Genomic DNA, 17,096 nt, shown 5'->3' with positions numbered 1-17,096 from the left:
TCCTATGCCTTGTAATTAAAGGAACAGGACTCCTAGATTCAAACTAAAAAAAAAATCACATTGCAGCGTTAACGCTTAACTACAACTTCAAATTCAGTTTGAACCTTCAATAAATGCAACAGAGGAGTGAGGGACAACTGTAGGAGGTCTCATGGCTAGATAATGTGTTACGTGGAGGGTCAGTGGACTCATGAGAAGCTGCTGTCAGACTCTCTGTTGAAGAGTCACTAGAAGTATGTTCGTGAGGTGTGGGTACCTGTGTTGTAGCTCGGCTAGGCTCTACAATGAGAGGTTCTCCTATTATTAATGTTACTGTTCGACAGCCCTAAATATCTTATGAAGCTCTGAATGTAGCACAGTTATCTGTGCGCTCATGTATGTGTATATGACATTGTTCTTCAGCGCTTATCCAGCTTGCTAATGCTGATGCAACCAGTATGTGAGAGGCACAAACTAAAGCTAGATTTCGTACATAATTGGTGCAGCAGCTGCTACCATGGTCGGGGGTCATTATATGTAATAGACCTCGGACTCTTGCCTATTTTCTCACGGGTAGGGAGAGGTGAAAGAATTTGGCTGAACCAAACTTTCAAATCCAAGTAGACACATAGGCCTACAAAATAATCCTGATAGGAATATCTGTGATTATTTGAACAGTGGTCCCCCCAGTAGTGTACAAGTAATGTTTAAGTCAGCTGTGGTGGTTTCTGTTTGTGTTTAAGGTAAAATGTCAGTTCAGCTTCAGTTTATGACACAATACATTTCATCTGCCTGCACAAAGTACTATAATCCTCATTATCCACACTGAGCTACCTGAATATCAGCAACTTAAAAATCTGCTTTCATTTTGTTTCGTACTTTGACCTCTGACCCTGACAGGAAGAGGGCACAATGGCTCTAAAATAACACTTCCTCCATCCTGCCTCCAAACCAAAATTAACAGCAGATCTGAGTAACACATTTCCCACTGTTCCTCATTTACTGATCTATTCCTCCTCTTCACATCTCATTTAATGCTTAGTTCTCAGAACTGCACACGTGACCTTGCAACACTTTCAATTTTACAAAAATCGCTGTATACACTGAAGGAATGCAGCACACTGAAATTAAATGTCTTTGCAGACTTTTCACCTCTGCCTTATCCCTTCAAATCCTTTTTGCTATTATTGTTTACTTAAAACTTTCCAGCATGGAACTGAAAAGCATCAAAATAGTTTTCATATGACATGTCATTTATTCTGGTTTATCACTTCTTGGGTCTTTGTGGGCAATTTTGTTCATCACTGCTGTCAGTTTTGTTAACTTGGCACTCACTAAAATAATGGCTGAGATTGCAGGACGCACCATCGTTGGTTGTAAATTAGTAAAGACTTTATCAAGATTATATACTGTGTATAAGTGTTTCCCAACCTTTTAGTTCTTGTGACCCCTTTGAAATAAAGCTACATTTTCTTATGAATCTGTGTTACAGTCACTTGTTGGTGACCAGTTCCACTAAAGATGATTATTCCTTCTTAGATTATTTCATTTAATGTTTTTAGAGGCTTTAGGTAAACTTATTCAACAAATTCTCACAGAAAAAGAAAATCTTGTGACTCCTTGGAGGGTCCCTAACCTCAGCTTGGGAACCACTGATCCCTTAATTGCAATGGGTAGTTCGTAGATCAAAGTTTAACCGTGATGTCGGTCTGTAAGCTGCCATGGATGTTTTTCTAACAGACAGTTTGGGTAATAATTTTCCTGTTCCCGTGTCATTTCTCTTTTAAATAAGTTTGACTGAACTGTTGGCTTGTCTATAACTGATTTCTTAACCTTCTTTATAGCGATGTCATGTTCCCAGATCTCAGCTTTTAATTTCGGTGTGTGCAATGTTAATTTTAACATCAGTGCACTCTTTGTGGAAATATCCTCTGATGGAAAAACACGGCTGTTTTTCCATCAAGCTGTGAGATCTGTGATACAGGAGAATCTCTCTAACCTTTGCAGATACAGCTTAAACTGTGTGTGTGTGACGTTTGTTATTGTACTGAAGGTTGCAGAATTTTTCATTCAGCTTGGTTCTGTTCCAGTCTCAGTGTGTGTGTGTGTGTGTGTGAGTGTGAGTGTGTGTGTGTGTGTGTGAGTGTGTGTGTGTGTGCGTGTGTGCGTGTGTGTGTTTCCAAATCTTCTAAATCTTTAGGGAGGCCCCGTCTTCCAACCAGGCCCAGCTGAGAGTGATTAGTTTATTACATAACACACACACACAGCTTTCGACATAACAGGGAGTGTATGATGAGGTACAGTCCAAGACCTCTGGCCCAATACTTAACATGAACACATGAACACAGACTCAGCCTGCTGCAGCCATTATAGGGTTCTCCCTGTCAGTCTTGACAGTTGACACGCAGCTGGCCGTATATACAACAGTTGTACAATTTTTTTCAGTCATCATTAGTTTCAGCAGGGCATGTTCTTCTCTCTCTCACACACACACACACACACACACACACACACACACACACACACACACACACACACACACACACACACACACACACACACACACACACACACACACACACACACACACACACACACACACACAGATACAGTAACAAGAGAACAGGAACAAAGAGTAAATGAATGAAAGAGAAAGCGACAGAGATGTATACTAAAAAAGACCACAGAGAGAAATGTCTCTGGAAAGTAAGAATGAGAGAGAGAAAGAAAGAAAGATTAAGTGAAAATATGGAGAGATGAGATTACTGTAGCTCAACTGACTGGCAAGGCATGCCAGATATGCAGTGTGTGTGAGTGTGTGAGGAAGAACATGCCCTGCTGAAACTAATGATGACTGAAAAAAATTGTGAATTGCTCCAGAATTTATTAGATTTTGGTGTATCCATTTCTGGATTTGAAACTTGCAAAGTACCATAACATTTTTGTGGATTAGCCAGTTAGAAATAACTTTCTCTCTGACAAAGGATGCTGTTTTGATCAGCAATAGCTTAAAATCTGTTGTTGGGGAAAGGAAGGTGTGGATATTTCTTTACAGATTTTTACTCTATGTATTTAGAAATACAGTTTTTAGGTGTCAGTGAAACATTAACAACATTTCTTAGTTAAGTTTCTGCTAGTACTGAAGTTTACAAAATATTATATATAGATTGAAACAGTATATTTATCTGTGTTTTATTACAGATATCTTGCACGTCACAGTAGCTAGGCTAGATATTACTGTATATTAAGTTTATGATTATGACTCTGTAACTTTAGGAAATGACTCAGTGTGTAAATAGTGATTAAACCGATAGCTAATCTACTCACGAGTGTGTGTGTCTTGTGGGTACATGTCAGCATCTAAAAAACAGTCACTACTGATGTGTATTTGAGCAAGGTACTGACAGCCAACAAGCCAAAACACACAATAAACATACAGTTACTTTAGAAATGTACTCTTTTGATAGCATGCAGGACCTTTTTTGAGTTTCTGTAAAACTTATTCTCAGGGTTTTTTTTGCTGAAATCTAAAAGAACAGTGAAGTACTCACATAACGGCGTAGCTTTTTCTCTGGTGGTGATTTTCGCAGCCAGCCCTCACACACCACCTCCCCTGCTCCACTCATCCTAATACCAATAAAACGTTCTCAGCTAACACAGCTTCCAGTCAATGAACTTGGCTTCCAATTAGTCGATCGGGCTTCCAATCAGGTGTCAAAGCTGAGAGACTTCCAATAAGTAAATTAGGATTCCCGGCATTCAATCCAACTTAACCAATCAAGTGTCAAATGAGTCAGTTTGGTATCAAATCAGTAAGAGCTTTCAGTCAGGCTTCCAATCAAGGGTAACCCTGGCTAGTTAGACTTCCAATCCCACGATCAGGCTTCTAATCAGACTTGAGATCAATTGATTTGGTTTCAAATCAATCACCAAGGCTTCCCATTCTCCAACCGATCTGATGATCTTTAAATCAGTAGACCAGACTTCCAGTTGCTTGACTGGAAATTAAATCAGTTGAGAAGGCCTCCAGTCAACATATCAGTCTTTGAGGAGAGCTTGTGCTGTAATCGATCAACAGGTCTGTTGGTTGATTGATCCATGTCTCCAGCAATTTCGATCCTCATGTGAAAGAGCTGCTCCTCTATCCATGGCTGAGTCACACCTCCTTCTGAGAGGGTTTCTACTTCCCAGCAGACTCTCTGTTCCCTCCCTCCTCTCTCTCTCTCTCTCTCTCTCTGGTCATGCGATAACCAAACACAATGCTTGGGTTTAGACATTCCTTCTCTTCTCTCCTCCCACTTTTCCCTCCTCCTCCTCCTCCCCTTCTGCTCCTGCTCAGTACAACAGGAAACTCCCACTGTGGATATGTGTTTGTGTGCGTGTGTCTGAGAGAAAGTTTTCTCATGCTGAAAAAGACATGCTTATCAGTGTATAGGAAGTTACTTAAAAATTCACTTTCTCATTACAGTAATTACAGAAGTAATTACATGACTCATCACCCTCACATCTCATATTCTGTATTTAAAGACAAAGTCAAATAAAAACATACTTTAAATGTTCTTAGCCTATAATTTTGTGTCAGTTGTTCAGTTATATTTTGTTATATGCCAAAGGGTAAGTTTTTTATTTGTGGATATAAAAATAAAATACTTCAGTATTTAGCATATAACTATCTTAAACCTTTTGCACAGTACAGTAACACTTAATCGTTATCTCATGGGACAGGATCCAGGAGAGAAAGATAATGGGTCAGAGATGGTTGTTTGGACATTTAGAACATAGTTTGGGTTTAATTGTTGATTCTCATCCAGAAGAAAGAAGACATTGCAGTTAAACAAGCAGCCAACCTTTGGTTTGGTATTAACTGGCCATCAACAGCTAACGCTATAGCCTTGATGACTGACTGCATGCAGCACTCCAGAAAGGTCTAATCCTTCAGCTGAATGCTAACCAACTGAATGGAGGCAAAGCTGCAGGTGGTTGGCACAATCTCAAAATAAAACAACTTTGGAGCATTTTATTTTCTTTTATTGGAGCATTTTATTTTCTTTTATGAGAAGCTAACCAACAAACCACACGTCCTGCCTGTCGGCCAAGCTAACAAGCTCTGGAAAGTAAGAATGAGAGAGAGAAAGAAAGAAAGAAAGATTAAGTGAAAATATGGAGAGATGAGATTACTGTAGCTCAACTGACTGGCAAGGCATGCCAGATATGCAGTGTGTGTGTGTGTGTGTGTGTGTGAGGAAGAACATGCCCTGCTGAAACTAATGATGACTGAAAAAAATTGTGAATTGCTCCAGAATTTATTAGATTTTGGTGTATCCATTTCTGGATTTGAAACTTGCAAAGTACCATAACATTTTTGTGGATTAGCCAGTTAGAAATAACTTTCTCTCTGACAAAGGATGCTGTTTCGATCAGCAATAGCTTAAAATCTGTTGTTGGGGAAAGGAAGGTGTGGATATTTCTTTACAGATTTTTACTCTATGTATTTAGAAATACAGTTTTTAGGTGTCAGTGAAACATTAACAACATTTCTTAGTTAAGTTTTGCTAGTACTGAAGTTTACAAAATATTATATATAGATTGAAACAGTATATTTATCTGTGTTTTATTACAGATATCTTGCATGTCACAGTAGCTAGGCTAGATATTACTGTATATTAAGTTTATGATTATGACTCTGTAACTTTAGGAAATGACTCAGTGTGTAAATAGTGATTAAACCGATAGCTGAAATTTAGCCGAAAAGCTAACCAACAAACCACACGTCCTGCCTGTCGGCCAAGCTAACACATCTTTCAGCTCAGTGCTGAGATCAAATACCCATTAAACTTCTGGTAAGACATCAAACATAAAAGTAGAACATGTTTCAACAGAGAGAGTTTATAGGAGCAGTACTGTAATGTAATAATTAGATAAGTCCAATTTTGTGATGGAAGGTATGGTGGCCCGTAGGTTTCAGGCCTAATACAAAAGCTGCAACACGAACACAAATCCCACAACACGAATACAAACGCCACAATACGAACACAAAAGCAGCAAAACAAATTCAAAAACCGCAACGGAAATACAAACGCCACAACACGAATACAAAAACCACAACACAAATACAAAAGGCCACAACAGAAGTGAACCACAACGGAAGTTGACAACAAAAGAGACGCTTAGTAACAGTGGATTACTCTCCACAGAACACAGCTACACAGTAGTACAGCAGTAGTGTAGCCGTCCCAGATTCAGAAGGTCCGGGTTCAAATTATAGAAAGAACATTCTTCTTCAGGTGACTTTTTTCCTCATAATAGTGTCTGCCAAATTAGTAAATGTAGGCCTACATGGAAGAAGAACTTCTTACCCGTTTGATAAATAAGTAATACTTTGTTCAAATAATATACAGTGGGACATTTGTGTGAATTAATAAGCTATCTGTGCAAATTAGCATCAAAAATAGACCCAAAATGTGCTAAACAAAAAGCAGGGAGTCTCAGGTTACCACGGAGATGACTTTATACTTATGCAAAGGGGTGCGGAGGTGCTGCAGCACCCCCTATTCATAGTTTTCACGTGACGTCACATTCCATGAAAAACGCTCCCTTGGAGGGCAAAAAATGCGTTATTTTCCACTGCCAGGAAGCAAGTTATACACTGTTACTATGAGTTTTTTACTTTTGCATTGCCAAAATGCTGGATGGTAGTTGTACTTTCTGACGCACAAATCGAGGAAGAGACAAGCCTGAGCTGTGTTAGGTGAGGGATTCCCCACAAGATAAACGTAAACATTACCGCAGTCGAGCGGCGGCAGGGACCTGGCGCTTTTTAACGACAGAAAAATGGCAGCGGGTGCTGCAACATGGATTGGACGTGCCCAACACTTGCAGTTTGTGTTCATATCTTTCTTTTTCTTAAGTTGAGAGGTGATCCAAATAAATGTAACTGCTTTTGCGACGTCTCTAAGGGGGAGTCGCGGCGTGAGCCGTTGTGTTGGTCTGTTGTTTTTGCCCTCCAGGTAGCCTACCGCGAATGTCACATGACTGAAAACTATGAATTGACAGGGAGGAACACTTCTAACTATTGTTACAATATGACAACATAAAATACACCGGGTTAGTGCTGAATGCAAAAGATGCTCTTTATGTTATACAACCTAATAATTTGACGTCAGCAGCTGTTTGCACTGTTTTGTCACGATTAAATGAACTACATTGGTGTGATGCGCGAATTGGCTCTGACAATATCTGAATAATCACGTATGCACAAATCATCCACCCACACTCAACCCAACTAATTATTTTCTCAGATTTATCCCGCCTCTACCGGACAAATGCAAAACAATCTACAAATACAGTATGACCCTCACACGGAAAAATAATAATTGAAAAAATTATAATTCAGTGTTCATTCAAATTCTGGTCTTCAAGTACAAATCACTGATTTCTGTTTGTGAATCTTAGATATTTGTTTGTGGATTTTGAATCTATTTGTAGATCATGTTTTATATATGTGGATTCTGAAGAGTTTGTGGATATTGAATGTATTTGTAGACCGTGTTTTGTGTATTTGTGGCTCGTGTGTGTGATTTCAACACTGATTTACTCCCATATAATTTTCATTAGAAACTTGTAAAACACAAATCAGATGTCTCTTTGTAAAGTTAATTTAAAAGACAATGTAATCAGTAGTGTTTGAAAATCTAATGTAATTTTGCAAGATGTTTACTTTTCCTTGTTGTAATAATGATTAGAATCAGTATCTCACATTGGCTTTTAAACCATTGGTAGACACAAGTTATAATGGATATATAATTATTAGAATGGATATAGCTCATGTGCATGTAGTAATACACCAAATAAGACATTTGGACAGAGGGATGAACCCACTTTAAAGCAATAGTTAAGTCATGTCACTTGTGATTTATATCTTCAAAAAACACAAATGTAAGTCAGGGGACTTTACAATCTGTGCATACGATCCCAACTATATTTAGACCACTGAATTTAGACAAGGAAAAACTTTTACTGGCAGCAGTGGACCGATCACTCTTCTAGGATCGAAAGAAATGCAACAGATAGAATTTATATATTTTCTTTTCTTTTCTCTTTCAGATATGTCAATAAATTCTTCCTCCTACCTCCCTTCTAGCTCGGTTTGCTTCTTCACCAGACCAGCCTCCTTAATCTACACCTTGCTCTTCATCACAAACATCATCCTCCTCCTCCTCCCTCTCTGTAGCCTCATCCTCTTCCTTGGTCATAAACGCTGGCGACGCCTCTCCACCAACACAGCAGCAATGACGAGTCACACAGACAGCATCACCTACCACGTGGTCGCCATGGAGCTGATTGGTGCCTTAGGGTACATCGTCTTTCTTTGTGGTATCTATAGGGATCGTGTCAAAGTATTGTTTGTGGGGATCTGTCTTTGGTCCTTCGCCTGGTATGGAGAGACATTTTTTCACGTCCTGACCTGTGTGGAGCGCTACCTGGCTGTCGTTCATCCCATGACCTATCTGAGCCTGAGAAGGGAGAGAGGGATCAGAATCAGAAATATCAGCATTGGGTGCACTTGGCTGCTTTGCATTTGAGAAATAAGTCTGATGCCTTTAGAAAAAGTCTCCATAATCATGAACTTCCGCCTCTTGATTTTTACCACCATCATCATCTCCTTCTGTTCTCTGCGTTGTGATACGTCCAAGGCCAGGGGAACCGGGCGGGGTTAACCAATCAAAGCAGACAGCTTTCTACACCATTCTGACCATACTGGGAGTGCTGGTGTTGAGATGTGTTTGGAATTTGATTTGGTTTATTTTTTATGTGCCAAAAGGAAAGAGTGATTGTATAATGCTTTCGTCTGGAGTCTGGTTTAATCTTCCTGGCAGTCTGGTGTTACCTCTGCTGTTTCTACAAAGAGCAGGACCACTAGCGTGTTGAAAAGAAACATTACATGAGGACAAGGGTTAGATCAAATTTGCATTAAATTAAATCACTTCAGATACAGGCAAGTTATGGCTAGAATAAGTGGCAACAACATGCATTGATGAATTAATCTGTTTCCTAACATTTGTCTGAGTCCCTGCTGCACTCACCTGCATGTATAATGATCATCCCAAGGCAGAATCAAATAATATGCTGGATCTTCACACCAGTTTATATAAAAATAATAACAATAAAAAAATTTTGAGTGCTTTTGTTATGTCCTTCTGTTATTTTCTCTTTAATTCATGTGAATTGGTATTTTTGGCTTTAGTTTCCTTTTATCTGTTATTTTAATTTTGCTTCACTGAATGATCTTGATTAAACATCTAAGAAGTGTGGTTTGAATTGTTTCATGTAAAGAAATTACCATTCAAAATCAAATAGTACAAGAGTTTATAAGCGTAAAAAGGGTTGCTTGAATAAATATAGTATAGGAAAGTTATTTGTGTGCAAACAGTAGGCGGTTTATTATAACATACTGTATATACACATATATATGTATATGCACAGAACATACAACCTGTATTATTTACTTTCCTTTGACTGTAAATAAATATAAAAAAAGTGCTGTATATGGATGTATTACACCGTAAACAGAACATAGGTATAGCAGATGATTTGGTATTATAGGTCTATTATACAGGAACTGTTTTATACCTAACATGTCTGATTTAGCTGTCTATTAAGGTTAAAAAATGTTCACAAATGCCATACGGATAAGAACAATTTTTTGATAAGTGTTCTAAATTATAATAAAGTTGAGATGAATTACAAGATGGACTTCGTCAGGTCAGAAAATAAGAGATAATGTAGAGATATATGCTGACATCTCATGGCCTTTTTCAGTATTACAAGTTTAATAGTAGATAGCCTTTTTTTAAACCAAGATTGACAAGAACAAACCAAAAAAATGTATCAGATCTTTCAACATGACCCATATAGACACAAAAATTGAAGGTTATCTTATTACGTTAGTTTAAAATTGGTTTGATTCAGTGATTTCAAGATTAATTATGGTTTATTAAAGTTCAGCTCTAATGTTAATCCAATTATTTGCATGACAGTCCAACTCCCCCCACCAAACAAAAAAAAAAACAACACACATTTCTTTTCCAAGAAATCACTGGTGTGTATTCGCTTTTCCAAGAAATCTCTTATCTGTGTGCTCATATTTGAATGAAATAATATAGACAGCCGCTCGGGGCTAAGCATTTGATTTGAATACAGACCAGTGATTGCTTACATAAAGAAATTTGAATTCTGTCAAATGTTCACCATGGAATGGACATAAAATGGGTTACATTTGCAGTGGCATATTACATTGGAAAGTGGCACAAATGTCATCTCAGATACTAAATTTAATTCAATACATTTTAGGCAGTAAGACAGTAAGACTTGGAGGTCAGTACTTTTTTGGAAATTGGTGTAACAATCTAGTCAATAAATAGGTCTCAATGAATTAATGAATTTCTTTTTGTTTCAGTTGTCAAATTTAAGCCAGTCTTATTACGTACAGCCAGGGGCGTAGCACAAAATTCTGGGGCCCATGTAAAAGCAGTCTCTGTGGGCCCCTTTTCTTTCTTGGTCCCCGTCTCTCACGCAACTTTTGAAAAATGATTAAACAATTTCCTGCATTATGGAGACATTTTCTGTTCCAACTTACGGTGGAAATATCTTTATATATAAAGAGGGAAACAAAACAATAAAATTCAGCTGGCAGGTCACAATTCATAAATATAACAGAATATAATGCAGCAATCAGCTGCAATTTTTGGAAAATGCTAATTTGTTCTTTCTATATTTAAATTGCATTGCAGATTTTCTTATTGTGCATATAAACCTTTCTCAAAGCATTTTCATTTGTTAGTTAACATTTCTTGTCACTTGCAATTTTTCAGAACATTTTTAACAAATGCTTTCAAAAAGTGCTGGGGACAAAATCAGCCATTTCAAAATGTAGTGGGGACATGTCCCCAGTATAAATGTCACCTATGAGTAATAATAATCTGTGATCTGTACTGTCTGCACAGTTTGACATCTCACCACATTTCAACCTCTTTTCTCAACACTGTATCCTGCAATTACTTTCTTTGCTATATCATCAGTATCATGCTTAAAATAATATTATTTTGTCCATGTTGATTGAAGCATTTATCATTATCAAAGCTATAAGTCATGCTGAAATAAATTCCATCTTAGTTGTCATAGCCCTACACTGAGAAAATGCTTACTATACTGCATAATAAAAGACAAAAAAAATTAGCTTTCAAATAAATGACAGCCTTTATAAACAGTATATATACATGCAATTGTAGGCTATATACTTAAGGTTAAATGTTAAATTGGGAAATCTGCTATTGCACTTTTATAAAGTTTTGGGACTCAGAAGTTATAGGCTACAATATATAACTAAACTGTTATGATCAGCTTGTGAGCTGAGCACAGGTAACAGGGTTTTCTGGGCCCAAACGCAGACACAAACACAGAACAGGTGAAGTTGGTAATGTTTATTTTACAAATGATGAAACTAGAATAGAGGTGAAGTTGGCAGTCCAGGAAATAGACAATGCCAAAAACAAAGAGATAATTCACATGTCCAACAGAAAGAATAAATCCTTAACAAGGGAGACAAAAGAAACTTGGGAGAAACACAGAAGTGAAATAAAGTTCTGCACTCATTCTTATTCTTAACTCTTTAAATTAGTTTCTTTATGGAAGCCCTAAGCGGCCATATTGTTTACATTGTTTTATGTAAAAAATCAAATAGTACAAGAGTTTATAAGCGTCAAAAGGGTTGCTTGAATAAATATAGTATAGGAAAGTTATTTTGTGTGCAAACAGTAGGCGTTTGTTATAGCATACTTTATATACACATATTATGTATATGCACAGAAATTACAGCCTGTATTATTATTTACTTTCCTTTGACAGTAAATAAATATTATAAAAGGGCTGTACATGCATGGATATTACACCGTAAACAGTACATACGCATAGTAGATGATTTGGTATTATAGGGCTGTTGTACAGGAACTGTTTTATACCTAACATGTCTGATTTAGCTGTCTATTAAGGTTTAAAAAATGTTCACAAATGCCATACGGATAAAAAAAAAATTTTGATGACTGTTCTGAATTATAATAAAGTTTTTTTTTTTAAAGAATTACAAGATTGACTTCTTCCGGTCAGAAAATAAGACTGAGAGATAATGTAGAGATATCTGCTGACATCTCGTGGCCTTTTTAAATATTACAAGTTTAATAGTAGATAGCCTTTTTTTAAACCAAGATTGACAAGAACAAACAGTATCAGATCTTTCAACATGTCCCATAAAGACAAAAAATGAAGGTTATCTTATTACGTTAGTTTAAAAGTTGGTTTGATTCAGTGATTTCAAGGTTAATTATGGTTTATTAAAGTTCAGCTCTAATGTTAATCTGATTATTTGCATGACAGTCCAATCCCCCACACACCCACCAAACAAAACAAAACCACGCACAATGTTTTCCAAGAAATCTTATCTGTGTGCTCATATTTGAATGAAATAATATAGACAGCCGCTCTGGGCTAAGCATTTGATTTAAATACACACCAGTGATTGCTTACTTAAAAGTAATTTGAATTCTGTCAAATGTTCACCATGGAATGGACATAAAATGGGTTACATTTGCAGTGGTATATTGTTACATTGTAAAGTGGCACAAATGTCAGCTCAGATACTAATTATAAAATAATAAATATTTAATTCAATACATTTTAGGCCGTAAGACAGTAAGACTCGGAGGTCAGTACTTTTTTTGAAAATCGGTGTAAAAATCTAGAAAATATATAGGTCTCAGTGAATGAATGAATTTCTTTATGTGTCACGGAATGCAGAGTTTTCTCAAGATAGAGGTGATTTCAAAATTTGCTACAATGTTTCCGGAGATGTGAGGTCCCGCCCACTAACGGGACTAGCTGTCATCAAGTCCACTGCTGTTCCAACTGCTGAATGACGGACTATGTGCTCCAGTTCCTGGACGTTTGTACTCCTGAGCTGAACTTGCCAAGTCTGAGCTTCCAAGTAGAGAAGTCCGACCTTGGCGAACTCGGTATAGAGGGTATGCGCATGACGTCACAGAACGCAGTTAAGCTCACTGAGTGGCAGAAAGACGAGCAGCAGTGTTAGCTTGAATTAGCTAAAACACAAACAACACATCTAAAATGGGAAAGAGCTGGACCACTGGTTCTTTGGTAAGCAGTAAGGATCACTGTTGAGTCCAACTGCCTTTAATTTGAGCAAATAATCACTTATTTTACTCCCGGTTTGCTAAACGCAGCCATGGTAACGGATGTTTTGCCACTCAGTCCAGCGTGTTCCGGAAGAGGAAGTGACATCAACGCATACCCTCTATTGAGAAACAGACTAAGTGCGTTGCGGACTACACCCTTTTGTGTTTTTTTGTAAAGGTTTATTCAGCCATTTTAACTTTATTTTAACTTAGTCATGAAACTACTTGCTAAGAAATAAAACATTAAAACAAAAACAAACTTTTCATTCCAGGATTTTCAAGGGCCCTCCGCACTGGGACCCAGGATAATCAGTCCCACTTTCCCCCCCACTTTCCTTTTGACCTGTGCTATGGATTTCCTGGAACAGGAGAGTGTGATGAAAAAATTTGCCTACAGAAATTAGCCATATAAAGTGTCACAAAGTCTGGACTGGTTTTGCAAAATGCAAAAAAAAACCCACAGTCCTGCTTCACACCTCTTTCACACACACACACACACACACACACACACACACTGTGTGTATACTGTATATTTGGATCAGATTTCAGTTTTGAGCTGTCTCTGACTCTGAAATGCAGCAGGAGGAAGGTCTGAAATACTGAGGTGAGTGTCTTTTAAAAATATCATGATATATTTAACTGATGTTCCAGCTCTGTCAGTACTTCAGTTCTTAGTTTACAATGATATACAACAGCAAATTCTCTGATTTGATCACAAAAAGAACCTTAAAACATAGTCATAAGTTAATGTTATTGTTAGTTATTAATCTCTGGCACTGCTACTAAGGATTATTTTCATTATTGATTAATCTCCATTATTTTCTTATTTAATTGTTTAGTCTATAAGGTGTCAAAAAGTTGTGGAGAACTTTCTTCTTCACAGCTTCAAGAGCCCAAGAGTCTTTAAGTGTTTTGATTTGTTCGATGAAAATTCTAAAACTCAAATATATTTAGTTTACAATTAAATAAATACTCATCGCATTGATCGCAAAACAACCGTATAACATGATGATATGTACATTTTTCTTAACAACATTATTATTATATATTATTTGAAGCTAAAAAACACATTGTGGAATTAAAGCAGTGCTCCAGTGATTTAGTATGGCACTTCCAGACAAATGGGGTACAAAGATGACTTTTAGTCCGAGAATTTTGGTCAGAGTCAAAATTCTATTTTATTTTCAAATTTAACGTATTCAAATAAAGGAATAATGTAAGATTAACAAGATAAATTAATATTATTTATGCTAAGAAGGTCTATCTGATGTGCAGGCATCACAGGTTATGTTTATGTGTGTGTCTGGGGATTTATAGCATCTATATGAGTTTGTCTATGTGAATGTACAAACATGCATGTATGTATAGTGAGCATTAATACATGTTCTATTTGTCTTTTTACTGTGATTTGTCATTGTCACATCAATTTAAACATGTGAATTTGAGAGAATTAGATTAGAGAGCAAGAGAGAGAGAGGTGGAGTAGGGCTACAATGGATGGATAATTAGATGATTAGGTGACCTTCATTCAGGAAACCAAAGTTTTGTTCCCGTGTGAAACAAAAAGCATTGTATTATTATTAGCATTATATATTATTACCGCACATTCTGAACAAGAACTGCATTAAAATACTCAAGGAGGCATCTAATCGGCCCCCGTGAACGGGCACTGCATTCATTAATTCAAGTGATCGAAACTTATAATAATCTAAGTTGCACTATCCTCCCAATGTAAATATTATTCGCTGCTGTACAGTGTGGTAGTTTTTATTAGGTTCATATATGTTTTTTTTTCAACTTGTTTTATACGGTAGAATAATGTTAAATTGGTTAACTTGTTTGGTTCTGTTGCTGAAGCTGATGTGCTTGCTAGATTGATTTGCCTGCAAAGGTTTAAGGTTTGTTTTTCAACTCTGGCTAGGATAAAATGTGATGGTTATGGTTGTGAAAGTTGGATAACAATAAATAGGAGCCTAGCTGAATGTGTATCAAACACCGGCTTTAAAATGGCTTAACATTTTTTTTTTACTTTGCTAACATTGTCTCTTCAAATGCATTGCTACATTACGATAAAATGGACAGTAACATGACATGAATTTTTTTCTCACCGTGGCTTTGTTTAATTTCCTATTGTGGCACGTTCTTTAGAAAATCAACTAACTTTTACACACCTATGTAGTTCAAGTTTTTTGACATTATTATATGTCAATACACCAAGTGTGGACATAAAGAGAGCAACATGTCTGAAAGACATATTTGTACCATTAACCTGCATTTGGGCTGAGGACCAAAGTAATTTTAAATAGCTAAAGTTCAACAGAATGCTGGGATTTGTTAGTAGGCAAAATTGTAGGCTGTTGTCTTGACACCATTCAGTTCAGGTAGCAGTTGTTAAAATATAATTCATAAAAAAAGCACTTGCCAAGCACAGAAGACAAACGGCTTTCCAAAAGAAACAACATTCCAAAAATTACAGAGATAATACTCAAAAATTGTAATAATATTAAAAAATAGCATTAAACAACAAGAAATAAACAGGAAAAAGGCAACAGAAAGAGATGGTTTCTTAGATAAGTTATTTAACTTAGCCATTTGCAGGTCTTAATATTATGCTTCCATAGAGGAGAAACCACTAGTGCATGACGTGAACCCTGTCTGTCATATCAGCTAGATAATCACTGAAAACATCCTAGAAAAATCCTGGAAAATTATCTCTAGAAAAGAGTGGGAACCGTGGGTATGTATTGAGTTTCATTTCTATACGGTTTTCTGTATTTTAAGTCTGACAACACAGTCACACCTGCATTTACAATGACTCTGACACTCATTAACCCCAAGACATTGCTAGACACAGATTTTACTATATATTATATTATTATTATAGCTCATGTGCATGTAGTGATACACCAATTAAGACATTTAGACACAGGGAGGATTTACTCAAACTCAGCAATAGTCAAGTCATGTCAGTTGTGATTTATATCTTCCAAGAACACAAATGTGCGTCAGAGGGCTTTACAATCTATACACATATCTATACCATCTTTAGACCACAGAATTCAGACAAGGAAAAACTTAAAAAGGAAAAAAAACATTGAGTGGCAAGAGGAGCAGCAGGTGACAGATCCCAGTTGTAGGATTGAAAGAAATGCAACAGATATAATTTATAAATTCTTTCCATTTAAATAACCTGCCCTTTTCTCTTCAGATATGTCAGTAAACTCTTCCTCCTCCTCCAATGACTCCTTCCTCCCTTCCTCCAATGACTCCTTCCTCCCTGTCATGTATTGCTACATCACCAGACCAGCCTCCTTAATCTACACCTCGCTCTTCATCACAAACATCATCCTCCTCCTCCCTCTCTGTATCCTCATTCTCTACCTGGATTTCACCGATGGCAACGACTCTCCACCAACACAGCAGCAACGACGAGTCACTCTGACAGCTTCACCTACCACATGGTTGCCATGGAGCTGATTGGTGTCTTAGGGTACATCCACTTCCTTTGTGGTATCTATGGTGATCATGTCAATATATTACTGGTGGGGTTCTTTCTTTGGTCCTTCGCCTGGTATGGAGAGACATTTTTTCACGTCCTGACCTGTGTGGAGCGCTACCTGGCTGTCGTTCATCCCATCACCTATCTGAGCCTGAGAAGGGAGAGAGGGATCAGAATCAGAAATATCAGCATTGGGTGTGTTTGGGTGATTTGCTTTGGAGGAACAAGCCTGAAGACTTTAGAAAATGTCTCCTTCTTCGTGAATTTCTGCCTCTTGATTTTCTCCTTGATCATCATCTCCTTCTGCAGCCTTTCTGTTCTCTGCGTTCTGATTCGTCCAGGGCCAGGGGAACAGGGTGGCGACAGGGAGAGGG

This window comes from Micropterus salmoides, unplaced genomic scaffold (genome assembly GCF_014851395.1).
Source record: "Micropterus salmoides isolate LMB-PRFRI ecotype aquatic unplaced genomic scaffold, ASM1485139v1 Ms_hic_scaffold_2, whole genome shotgun sequence".
Lineage (NCBI taxonomy): Eukaryota > Metazoa > Chordata > Actinopteri > Centrarchiformes > Centrarchidae > Micropterus > Micropterus salmoides.
The sequence above is the reverse complement of the archived record's forward strand: the minus strand, read 5'-3'. Positions refer to the sequence as shown.